We start from the raw sequence: 13,057 nt of genomic DNA, 5'->3' as shown, positions 1-13,057 counted from the left end.
CATTCTCCCCCCCACCCCAGTTCCTCTGCCAGTCATCCTCATGTCCCCTTCCCAGTGTCCCTCCACCCCTCACCCTCATCAGAGACCCACACCCTTCTCACCTCCTCTACCGTTTATCCCCCTCCCCTCGATGCAGCCCCAAGCCCCTCTCACCCCTATTCCCTGCCCCCTCCTGTCAGCAAGCAGGTGCACGTCTATTTTTAATTTACACATTTTTTCCATTCCCCACAATAACCCCGCATCCCTCACCAATTGTGGCAATATGCCTCTCAACTGTTCCCGTGTTTCTGCCTCAGGTAGGACTTGAACTGACACCAGCTGGGTGGCTTGGGTTCAAAAAGGCCTTGGGCTATCCAGCTGTTACACACGTCTGGAGGCTACCCATCTTGTTAACTCCTCTGTCTGAGCACGCAGGGGAGACCCAGGACAAGTCTCACTGGAGAAGCAAAATCTTTTCCAAATAATGTTTTAATCTGATCTCCCCCAAAGGAGCCAGGCATTCTGTTGGGGTAGCCCTCAAGCACCGGAGATGCTGGTGCGACAATCTGAGCCCTAGTCTGATCTCTAGGTGTGCGCAAAAAAAAGGTTGCGAGAATCTCGCATCTTTAGAAAAAGCTGTTTTATTTGGGGAGCTGTATCTCAGGAACCCCTTGATTAAATGGCCCCCAAATTGGCACCCTAACAGTACTCCACAACCTCGTGAAGCATATCAGATTTCAAGGCGATCCGAGGACCGGTGTAGATTTTAGAGCACTTAGAAGAGTCAGTCTTTAGACAGAAAGCTGTTCTTAGCCCTAGCTATAGAAGAGCTGTCCCTCTGCAATAATAGCTTCCAGTTTAAAGACAGAGCTGTGGCTGCAGCAGAGCCGCCTGGGCTAGGCAGGTGTCTTGTAACTGCACTGACCCACTGTGGCGGGTACCAGAGTGGTCCCACAAGGCCCGATAGGGGTTGCTGAGAGCTGCGAAGGGAGGAGCAGGAGCAGGGCTGCCCAGAGGGGGGTGCAAGTGGGGCATTTGCCCCAGGCCCCGGGCCCCACAGAGGCCCCCACAAGAATATAGTATTCTATAATATTGCAACTTTTTTTTTATGGAAGGGGCCCCCGAAATTGCTTTGCCCCAGGCCCCCTGAATCCTCTGGGCGGCCCTGGGCAGGAGACTGAGGGAGAGGTGAGCTGGGTGGTTAAAACCCAGGAACTGTATCTGAGACATCTGGGTTCTGCTCCTAGCTCTGCCACTGTCTCACTTGTGTGGCTTCACTCATTGATCGTTGCCAAGTGCTTTGAGCTCCTTGTGGGTGGAAGGTGCTAATCCAGGGCCACGATGGGCCTGAGCCGGGAAGTGCTCTGGGCACCGATTTTCCACAGAGGTCAGCAGGACAAAGCCCTGCCCCCAAGCTGAGTTTCTCCAGCCCGAAAGGACAGAAGAACCAGAGACGCCAGGAGATCTACTAAGGACTTTATCAGTTGATTTTACGCGGAAGGCACCCAGACACTATGGTGATGGGCCACAGGACAAACCCCACAGAGAGGCCTGCACTCCAGAACAGGGCCCGACTGGATGGTCTGGCCTGATCTTGGAGGCTGGGCCAGGATCCCAGAGTGCCAAGTAATCAGGCAGCTGGTTTAAACCTGTCTCATCCTGGGAGATGCCTCTTGGGTCTTTTGTGGCCACAAGGGGGAAGCCCAGTGCCCTGGCATATAGGGTGGCACTACAGCATGTGAAGGGCACCAGTCCCACATAAGGACCCGGAGCAGTGAAAAAGAATCCTGCCAAAGCAGCCGCCAAAGTGATCTGATGTGGCCGCACTGCAAGAAAGCAGCTTTCAGGTAAATCCAGTGCCCGCCGCTGGTCTCCAGCCAGTCCGCTGGGGCAGGTCACTCTCTGGGCCTTAGCTGTGCCGGGTGGGTTTGCAAAGAGGGCAGAGCACTTTATAAAAACCCAGATGTCCTCTCAGGCAAGATCCACCCAAACCCGGTAGCGCAAAATGGGCAGAGCGAGCGAGAACTGAACGGTGCAGATGGAAGGAGCTCTCGGATCCCCCAGAGATGACTCCCCAACCCCTGAAATTCTCTCTCCCAGCAAACCCAGACAAGGAGACTGCCCAGTCACGAGGCCACTCCCCAAATGGGGTCTGTCCAAAAAGCCGCTCCATGCAGGAGCATGAAGGAAACACGCCGTCTGGCGCGTTTGAAATAGCACCAGCACAGTCCATTGTTTTCCCTAGATGCCCAGCTGGGAGGCACCAGCTCCGTGACAGGCGGGAGGAGCGGGGGAAGGATGTCATTAGAGGACCCTGTTATTTAAGTGGTGGGGATGTTTTCTGCCCAGGTCACCCTCTCTGCTGCTCTCTTGCCCCCTTCTCTTTGGTCCCCACGAAATCCTCACCCCTGTCCAAGTCTCCAGCACTGAGGCCTCCACAGCTGCCACCTTGTGCCCGGCTGGGCCTTTTGATACTGGTTTTTCCCCAGAGTGACTGACATGAAGGGGCATTTCCCTCTTCCCCAAAGATACATCTTGTGTTTCGAGATCTATGGATGAGAAGTGCTAGATACGAGCTAGAGGAGAACTGTTGATGGGTCCGGTCCTGCATGCCAGGTAACTCCTGGAGTCAGCAGAGCCGGGGGTGTTCTGTACTGCCCAGGCTCCAGCCCATCAGTCAGGAGGGAGGTTCATCTCTGTGATTCATCTCAATCAGTGCCGCTGCCAGAGGGGAGCAGCCACGGAGCCGTGCAGCCTCTGCTGTGCCCTGGCTAATGAAGACTCAGCTCTCCTAAGAGTGGTGCATGTTGGGGCAGGTTCCAGTGGCACTGGAATGGGCCTCGTTAGGAAGGCTGGCAACCCTGAACCGCAAGGTCTGACCTCTGGAGAGCCCATAGAGATCACTCTGCACTGCATGTACCATTTTCCATGTAGAAAATAGATCACGGAGGGAGGGGACTGGGAGTCGGGAGACCTGGGTTGAAGTCCCAGCTCTGCCACAGACTCCTTATGTGACCTTGGGCAAGTCACTTAGTCTGTCTGGGCCTCCATCCCCCATCTATGAAATGGGGATAGTAACTCCTACCTCCCAGGAGTGTTGTGAGGACAAGAATAGTACAGAGCAGGGCTGTGGCGGTGTAACACAGACAGCAGCTGTAAGGGAGAGGCTGGTGGTCACTACACAGCAGATGTCAGGTGGGCCTGGAGCTGAGCCTTGGGAGGCTGGATTCAGATCCCACCTCTGAGGCTGCTGCAGTGTGGCCTGCTCTCAGGATCTGATCAGAAACCTCACCACCTCTGATGCTTTGCTTAAAGCCACAGCTCCTCGCCATGATGGTCACATGAGAATCTCTGCTTTCAGTAAGAAAAGAAAAAGATGGGGGTTTTTTAGCCCACAGGGTTGCCGTGGAAAGCTTGGAAGGTGACCTGACTGCACCCGAAAGGTTCAGAAATCAGAAAGAACCCCACATTTCAAAAATCTCATGATTTGCAGGGCTGGAGTCATGATTTTGAATGTTTGGGCTGGCAAGCCTGACTCTTATTTCAAAGCTGCTCATGTCCCTGGGGCTGGAGAGCCCATCTAGCAGTACCCACACAGCCTAGAGGCTGAAGGCTCTTTTCCTTTATAAATGAAACCCTTCAGTAAAAGTAACTACATAAAATACCCATTTTATCAATTACATTTCCAAAAGCCACTCCAGGACTTCACCCCAAAGATACCCATGGCAAGCTAAGCCCCAAGAACCACACAGGACTTCCCACAGCATCCCATACTCTGGCCTGAACGGTGCACAATCTGGCCAGGTCTCATTACATCATAGGGATGATGGGACCTCAAAATCATATAGAAAACCCTGAGACAAAAATCTGGCTAGGCCAAGTCCCCAAGAACGGGGTGAGTAACATTCACTGAATAGTTTATAGGAGGAATGTTGTGATATTTTTCAGTGAATTTTTTCAATTAAACAAAGGTAGGTTTTGCCTTAAGCTTACTGTCCTCCATTATTTTTACTTCACTAACCTAACATGGCTAGAAATGTCTTCAAGGACTTGTAGCTGACTTAAATGAAAACAATTTGATTTGTTCGGCTGACACAGCAGCCTCCCACAAGCCCTAAAGTATCAGATAGCAAAAGTGACAGAAACTGGAAAGTGAAAATTACTAGAAACAGAAACCAAACTGGATGAGCCTCAAATAGTGAAATTGACTAGAACCAGAAAGCAACTAGAATCAGAAAGTGAAATAGGGTAGAACCAGATAGTGAAACGGATTAGATCCAGAAAGCAGAATTGCTTAAGTCAGAAAGCAAAACAGAGTGAGAACCAGATAATGAAAGAATAGAACTAGAAAGCAAAACTGACTAGACCCAGAGAGTGAAACTTCTTAGAACCAGAAACCAAAATCCATTAGAATGAGAAAGCAAAACAGACTAGCCCCTGATAGTGAAACTGACTAGAAGTAGTGTCTCTGCCTAGATGGAATAAAGTACAGAAAATGAACCAACAGCATCAAAAGTACATTGGATCAACAATACCAGTGTTAACAATCTCCAGAATTATCAGCCACACAGGTCAGGCAATGGTTTGACATACTGATAAGATTTTTACCTTTATCTTTAGGGTCAGATCCACTTTGAGTGTCAGTAAGGAGTGGGCTTCACTCCACAGCTGCATACCTTATGAGTTAAGGGTGAGGTGCACAGTCTAGACAAATGGGATTGCTGCTCTATCCGGTAGGAATGGCCACGGTATAAATATTAGATTCATGCTCATATTTAATTCTTCCTTATTTAAAATATAACTTTAAATTTTCAGTTCCGACAGGATATTAAGTTAATTTATATTTTTTAAATAAAAAAGGTAAATTACTCCATCTTCTGGGTTCCCCAGTATGTCTAACCTTTGCTGTGGCTGTCTTTTAAGTCCCACTCCTGAAAACACTTACTAGTGGGCATAGACTCAGATCCGCCAAGGAATTTAGGCACCTAACTCCCATTGGTTTCCATGGAAGTTAAGCACCTAAATGCCTTGGAGGATCTGAGACACAGTGCTTAGAACCATGAGCAGCCCTATTAAAGACAAGGGGACGACTCCTAAAGAGTAAGCACTATGCCCTGTAGAAAGAGTTTGAAAGATCCAGCCCTAGATGACAAGAGCTGTGTGGCAGAAACCATCTTTATTTTTGACCCTTGTACAAGATCAAACACACTGTTGCACTTAACAAATAAATGTTACATAATAATAAATGACTATGCTATTGCATTTTGTCTGGTGAGGACAACTCATCCTGTATCCACTGAGGGGCCAGGCCTTGGCTGGGAGCTGGCAATTTAGAGTCTGATCCTTTGGGAAGCTGAGTGCCCTCAGTGCTCTCTAAATCCAGGATCAAGCCTTTAAAGCCTTAGGCAACCAAATGAATGTGGGCAAACCCTTTTGGAACCCCCTTAGCGTCCACAGGATTCCACATGGGCACAATGGTTCACTTGTGTGAATCCAATAACAGGATCATGGCCTTCCACCTTTATCATAGGTAATGTCATTGCTTATGACCTGAAACAATCATTTCTCATGGCAGGGTGACTGTCAGAAATGTTCACTATGACAATCTTCCTTTCAATCGGAACTTTATTTGTGATCTTTGCCTTCCTAAAATAGCTGTGTACTCTGTGCCTTGTTATTTGGATTAAAACGAAGATTTATTACAGCTGCAGCACAAAGCCAGTGTTACAGTTCAGGTTGTGCAAACATTTCCCGTCTCAAAGGCATTTCTCAGACTTTTCAGGCCCTACATTTTCTCCATTTAGGTCTTAGGCTGGAAGCAAATTAGGGGGAGAAAGTCTAAGGAAAATGCTTCAGACAATTTCAAGTACAAAGAGGGTGGAAAAATACATTTTTGTATTCTAAACAAATTCTTTGCTCCCATTGTATAACCAGCTGCCATGCTTCTGATACCAACGTTGAGTGTTGGGTCTGGTGTAAAAACGTAGATAGTTGATAGATAGATAGAGGTATGGGAAGAGAGGGTGTGTGTGCATGGGGATAGATAGATAGATAGATAATTTGCCTTTTAGCAGGGAAATATACTCTAGGCCATAGATCTGTTATTGGGTGGCCTAATGAAAATCCATTTTGCTTTAGCCAAATCACAAAGGTTTAAAAAATACACTTCCACACACACACACACTGGATGTTACTGTATGACAAGGAGCTTTTAGTAAGCATCTCCTGTTCTACTGGTGCTGCCTTAGTATATGTGTGTAGCTGAGTGGAAATGCAGTCTCTCAACTGTCTATTGGCACTGTTCATGTGTGGGTAAGAATGATGAGTAGGATTTCTCATTCAACATGCAGGAGAATGTGGAATAAGATCAGCAAAGGTGTTTGGAATGAGGCTCAGCTGAGAAGGATTTAACCTCTGTGTATCTCTACTTACTTACCTAGCTCCAGGAGTGCTGTGCAGATTAGCTAGCTAATCTTTGCACAATGCTTTGAAGGTGCAAGGCACTAAGTATGTGGTAAGCATTATTGGTGTGTATGCAAGTGCCTCTATCCAACACACTTAAGTCAAAATATCCCTTTTAAATAAGACAAGGAAGAATTAAATAGTAGCATGAATCTAATATCTGTATGATGGCAAGGAAATTTCTGGTACTGAGCTGCTGAGAAATGAGGGCTAAGAATATGATCGTATCATTACAGGGTGGGGGGTGAGGAGGAGAGAAAGGGGTGGGGGAACTGCCAAAACAATTTTTTTTAAAGCCCAATTTTTATTATTCAAGAGATAAAGAGGGAGCTCTACCCTGCATCAGCCTCCTTCCTATTAAACTTCTTCATCCTAATGAAATTATAGATCGCCAGCTCAGTTATTTAGTGCCCGTATTAAAAATGGGTCCGTCCTGCCTTTCTCGGAATAAGTGTCTGTATGAATAGCATGGAGGCAGGTAAAGGCTGCTTGACTAGCGATCTCACATCATGCTGATGAACAGCACCGGATATGCTCCATTGGCTTTGAACAGGAAAGGTCAGCAGATAACTTACTGTTGCCCCTGAGCTGCAGTAACTTATGCACGTTGTTTGCAGCAATTTTGCTTTGTTTTTAATGAATATGTATGGCTCTTGGCTGCACTGCTTCACAGAGCATGCATCTCCCAGCTTATGTTTGCCCATTATCCCCTCCGAATTAAGAGGCTGTGATCCATGATAGAGATGTTGAGGCAGCAGGGGGCAAAGCGCAGGACAGGGGAAGCTCTGATCCATTTACATCAGGAGTGAGAGGGGACGGAGGAATCTTTTAACACCCCACTTTAAAGACTTGATCAACAGCCTCATAAACATGGCATGCATCTGGCCAGGCCTGGTCCATGTGGGCTTCTGTCCATTGGAAAGACTGAAGTGGCAACCGATCTTATGCTTCAGGCATGTCATTCATCTGGATTTTCCACAGTAAAATGGGGTTTTGCAATGCAAGTTACATTACATTCTATGTCTGTTTATATAATCTAGGACCTAAACTTTTGCAGGTGGGCTAGGAACGCACTTGACTGCCCTCTAGTGGACACAGTAAATAGGCACACAAGTCAATCATTCACCTGCTGCCATCCAGTATCAGTGGTAATTTGGTATGACGGAACAAACACATTCTATTACATTTCTGTCATTGGCTTGTGATACATAGGCTAGAGCATGCACCAAAGGCTTTGCTGGGCTGCGTAAGCCTAATTACTTATTCCAAGATGCAGAGAGTGCTTTTTAAATCAAGTTCGCAGGAGGTGCCACAGAAAGGAGACTTGCTGGATTCAAGGAGGGGTTACGTGCTGCTCTTGGTAGTGGGACTGGGATGTGTTGCCAGGCTGTTCATTTCTCCCCTTTAATAGCATGAACTTTTCCTACGGAAAAGCACCTACTCGGCAGCCATGAGCAACAAATGATTCAAAATAAAAATGGGGCTCGGGGCTGTACGTTTGATTCTGAGCCAGCCAGGCCTAGAGCGTAATCAGGGTGTAGATTGCACTGTGCCCCTCTCTAGTGACTCCTTCTGGCTGACTCAAGGACTAGTATTTCTGGGAACCCTGTCCAGCCCTCCACAGCTGGAGACAGGATGCTGGGAGAGGAGGCTCGTGGGGAAATGGGAAGGATGCTCAAGGCCATAAGAGAGACCAAAGGAATTTTCTCTCTCCTGAGCTTGTCCTTAAACCATGTCTATCTAGAGCAGTTCTATAGTCACCATTATGGCATCACTCAGGACCTCTCAAGCTTCAACATTCTCAACCCAGGCAATAGGGCAGTGCTTTTATCCCTAACTTACAGATGGGAAACTGAGGCACGGAGAGGCTAAGTGACTTGCCCAAGGTCACAGAAAGAGTTTGTGGTGGAGCAAGGAATTGAATCCAGGCCTCCCAAATCCTAAACTAGTGCCTAATCACTGGACAATCCTTCCTTTCTGGAGTCAGGCTGAATGGGACTTTAGGCTGAGTTTGCTAGTAGTTTTCGTTGGCTAATGCCCAGCACCAGGAAGCAGTCAGATGCTGAATATAGGTAGGGTTGCCAGCCCTCTGGCATTGTCCTGGAGTCTCCTGGAATTAAAGATTAACCTTCAATTAAAGATTATGTCATGTGATGAAACCTCCAGGAATACATCCAACAAAATTGGCAACCCTAGATCTAGGCTAGATTTGAAGCCGATCCACTGCAGTGTCCCTAAAGGAATTCTGCTTTCGCATTGTTAAGTCTCAGTACGCTGTACTGAACACCAAGGAGAGCCAATCGTTACACTCCTCCAACTAGACAGTCAGAGCTGTTCAGCAGCTGTTCAAAATCAAACAGCGCTGCTGGCCCGATCTTCGTTCACACACACACTGCAGCACGGGAATCTGGCTTGTGCATTAGAAACATCTCTATTTTAATTTATTAGTTCGCAGCAGTTTCTCTAATGCACCAGGTCTGGGAGTTTTTCATCACTAAAATGACATTTCGAGCAATCTGTTGAGTGGAACAGGGATATCTTGACTGTGCATGAAAAACACTCTTGCCAGAGGGGACAGGCTCATAGTCTAGGCATCGGGTTTGAAATACGCAGACTCCCTGGAGCCCGGCAGGGTTAACTCAACCCTTCATACTGCTGAAGGAGGCAAAGGAGTTCCATGCAACTTGCTGTACTGGACTGAGGCTAGATTAACCTTTTCTGGGCCTCCAAGGGGGTGATGGGCCATGGCGCCGGGGGAGTGGTCTCTGGAGCAAAGGGCTGGATGGGGCACTGTTTAGAAACTGGCACACTAACCTGCCCCACTCTGCACTGCTAGTGCGCCTCTTCCCCTCAGGGGTGGGCCCAGGCACCCCCCCACTATAGGCCCCCCCATTGCCCAGCACCCCTCTACTCACAGCCCCACAACTGCACAGCGCCCCACACAGACCCCCACTGCTCAGTGCCCCAACACACAGACCTCCCACACCTCTCTATGTCCAGCACCCCAAAACACACAAACCTTCCCCACTCCCCATTGTCCCCTGCCCTCTCACTACCCCGCACCCCCCTCAGAGGCTCCCCAGAGACCCACTCCCCACGCCCTGCCCCTCAGCTGCACTCACCGGCCATGCTGGGAGTGACCGTTTCCGCTGGGCTGAGCGGCAGCGTGGCTGGGGCTGGTCTGGGGGCGGGAATCACTCTGGCCTCTCGGGAGCAGAGAGATCAGCCAGGTCAGAGCAGGAGCGGAGCCTGCCTGGCGCCCGGCTCCCTCGGGACCCACTTGCCTGGTGGGGCCCAGCTGAGCCCCCTTTGCTGCCATCCTTGCCCCCCACTGGCTGAGATCAGCCTGGCCTCTGCACCGGGCCCAGGCGGCTTGGCCCTGGGAAGGCAGGCGGGCCCCACAGGTGGCAGGCAGCGGAGACTGCTTGGAGCTGGAGCTGGGCAGACTCCTGGGATGCGACCCCCCAAGAGTCCACCCACCCCCATGGCCAGCAGCCCTGTTCAGCCTGTATGGTGGAGCCCAGCTGCTGGGTGGTGAGCCCCCTAGAGGTGAGCAGGACCTGCTGGCTGGGAGCCGCTCACACAGCAAGGCCTGGGCGCTCGACTGCCCTGGGCTGTAACGGGCCCTGCCCCCTTCCCAGTGTGGGCCTGGCCCCACGGTGCTGACTGGACTCTTTTGAACGAAAAGCCTGCAGACAGTCTAGGTCCTGTCTACTCTATGGAGACATTAAGTTGTATCCAGCTCCTCCAGGGGTGATTCTAGATGCAGGGGCCAGGGACCCACTCAGCAATGTACAAACCGGACCTGCATTTGCAGGCTCTTGCCTCTGCAATCTGCTCCTGCAGGAAATGCCTGTAAGGTGAGCCTGCCCCAGTTACATGCATGGCAAGATGCGTCTCACTGCCTAGGCCTTTCATTCATTGCAGGCTCTCGAATCCGTCCTGGGGTTTCCAGTGTATTTGCTCTTACTCTGCATCTTCTAACAATTGACAGGTAAAGCCCGTCACCACCTTTCTAGCAAGAGCCACTGAAGCCGCACCAGAGACCAGCCCCCCAGTGACTGCTGGGCAGGCCTGGGAATATCATGGCCTGAGGCATCAGAATAGGGTCCTCCCTTCCTCCCTCTGCTGTGCACAGCTGCCTGCCTCCAGGCCAAGCATGGCTGCGCTGCAACAGAGGGTGAAGTGTATATTCTGCAAAAGCCCTTTGGGATCAGTGAGGCTGCTGCTATTCAGTGCAGACAGGTGCCCTGGGTTGCTGAGGAGACACTGAGAGGAGGCAGCAGCCGGGAAATACGTTAAAAATCCATCTTCAGAAGCATTCATATTAGGGACAGGACAATTGAGTAACAATCACTTGCCTTCTAAAAGCTCTGCTCTAAGAAGTTTTTCGGGGCCAGTCTCTGGCCTGCGTTGCACAGGAGGGCAGACTAGATGATCACAGTGGTTCCTTCTGGCCCTGGAATCTAGGAATTCTCTGTAAAGCACATCTCTGATCCAAGCTCTTCGAATGAACTCTACTAGACTTTAAAAACAAGCTTCCCTTCAATGCTCTCCCAGGCCTGTGCCTCCGCAAGTGAGTATTTATCCTCATCGACAGATGGGGAAACAGAGGCAGAGATTCAGGGCCAGGTTCAGCTGGAGTAAATCAGTGACTTGCCCAATATCACATTGTGTGTCACTGGCAGCGCTGGGAACTGAACCCAGGTCTCTTGGCGTCTAGGCCAGCACCGTAACCTCCAGGACAGTTATTTAACCCCTGAGAGAGTCAGCCATGACAGGGGACTGTCAGAGTGCCACGCTTGGCTTTTCTAGCTATCATTAAAATAATCCACAATCGCCACCTTGAGCCTGAGGTCCCTTTACGCAGTGCAAAGGGACTGAAACTCACACCCCCTGTAAGGCCCCTTCATGCTGCCAGAGCAGCGTTAGGGAGGGCCTTAGTGTGAGAATCAGGCTCACAGCACCATGCTATTTCTGCACCACCCAAAACCTTGTTTCCTGCTGATGATAGCAAAAGCAATTACCTTGCTAACCAGAAAGGCATGTGTGAACCTGGCACATAGGAAGTGGTTGTAAGAGAGGGATGGAATATGCATGCAGCGGCAGTTCTGTTCACAGACACCTTTTTGCTTCTGTTGATGTGACTGGGGAAACATTAGCTCCCTTTATCGGAGTGAGTAGAGGGGCACAGAAATGCTACAGCCCGTTATGGTAATAGCACATTCAGAATGGCTGAATTACAATGGGATTCTTATCTAAGAGTGTTATAGATCTCCGTTATTAACCGCAGCGTTCCTCCTGACTAACGATAGCGTGATGAATACATTCAGATCATGAAGTACAACCTGCCTGCTGCCAGGCAGATACATAATGGAGGGATTTGTGACTCCCAAACACAACCTGACTCCTGGTGGAGGAATTGCAAAGGGTTTGCTCGGCATGTTGACTGCTCTGAGTTATTCATGTAGGTCAGATCAATTTGTAAAGCTCAAGTGGCTCTCCTGGGACAGCTGGACATGATGTGTGTGTGTGGGGGGGCACACTGCACTTAGAGCATCATGAGATGCACTGGGAGGAAGCAGGGCTGCTGAGCTGTACTGGAGCACAGCTTGAAAACTAGGTGAGACTGCTAAGGCCTAGCTCACCCATGGGGGCCCCATTTTTTCCAAGAACTCAGAGTTCACCTAGCTAGGTACAATACCAGAGTCTAAATAACTGGACTGGAGCTAGCACCTAGGAACTACAGCATGGAGGGCAGAACCCTTAAGGCTCATCTACGGTCAGAGTCACAAAGGTGTGATGTTGCACCAATGTATTTAAACCAGTGCAGCTTTGTGTATGGCCCCTCTACATTGGTTTAAAGATGGCTTTTTGAACGGGGCGAGCTAAGCCAATATAAGAGTATCCTCGCAAAACACTGCTGCACCAGTTTAGTTAAACAGGTGCAGCATCACAGTGCAGGTTAGGTGTAGACGGTGCACTGCGCTCCCAGCTTTCCGTTCAGGTAATCCCTGGTTAGAAAGACTGGCACTGAGCAGCCTTGCTTTACTTGCATTCTGTAAATAGAAGGAAACAGGGTCTAGCAGTTAGAGCATGTCTAGACCCTGGGGGCTAATCTGCACTTCTCCACTGACTCAGCGCGTGACTCTAGCCAAATCACTTCCCCATGCTATACCTCCGTCTCCCGCCTCTGTAAATGGGGCTACCTCATGGGGTGCTGAGAGTCAGCTAGTGCTTGGGCAGTGCACGTGCCCTGAGAGCCTGAGGTGCAAGGTAATGTAGGAGTGCGATGTTCCAGCTCCATAGCCGAGGGCAAACGGACAGCTACAGGGAGACAAGCCTTTTGCTCCTGGTTTGCTAGCTGAATTCCACCCCACCCGGCATTAGAGGGCTGGGAGCTTCTGATGGATAGTGGGTGGCTCTGTGAAATGAGGCAAATGGGTCTCCCCACAATGCCTATTGGACAGGTGTCCACATGACAAAATGCTCACCCCAAATAGCCCTAAGCATTCTCCTTACATACTGACAAGACGAGGCCAAACATTTCATAGGCTAAACTGCCATCACCTCTCTGGAGTTGATACCCATTATCAAGGCAGCACAGGGAAGCCCT

This window comes from Mauremys reevesii, linkage group 15 (genome assembly GCF_016161935.1).
Source record: "Mauremys reevesii isolate NIE-2019 linkage group 15, ASM1616193v1, whole genome shotgun sequence".
Taxonomy (NCBI): domain Eukaryota; kingdom Metazoa; phylum Chordata; order Testudines; family Geoemydidae; genus Mauremys; species Mauremys reevesii.
This window is presented reverse-complemented; position numbering follows the sequence as displayed.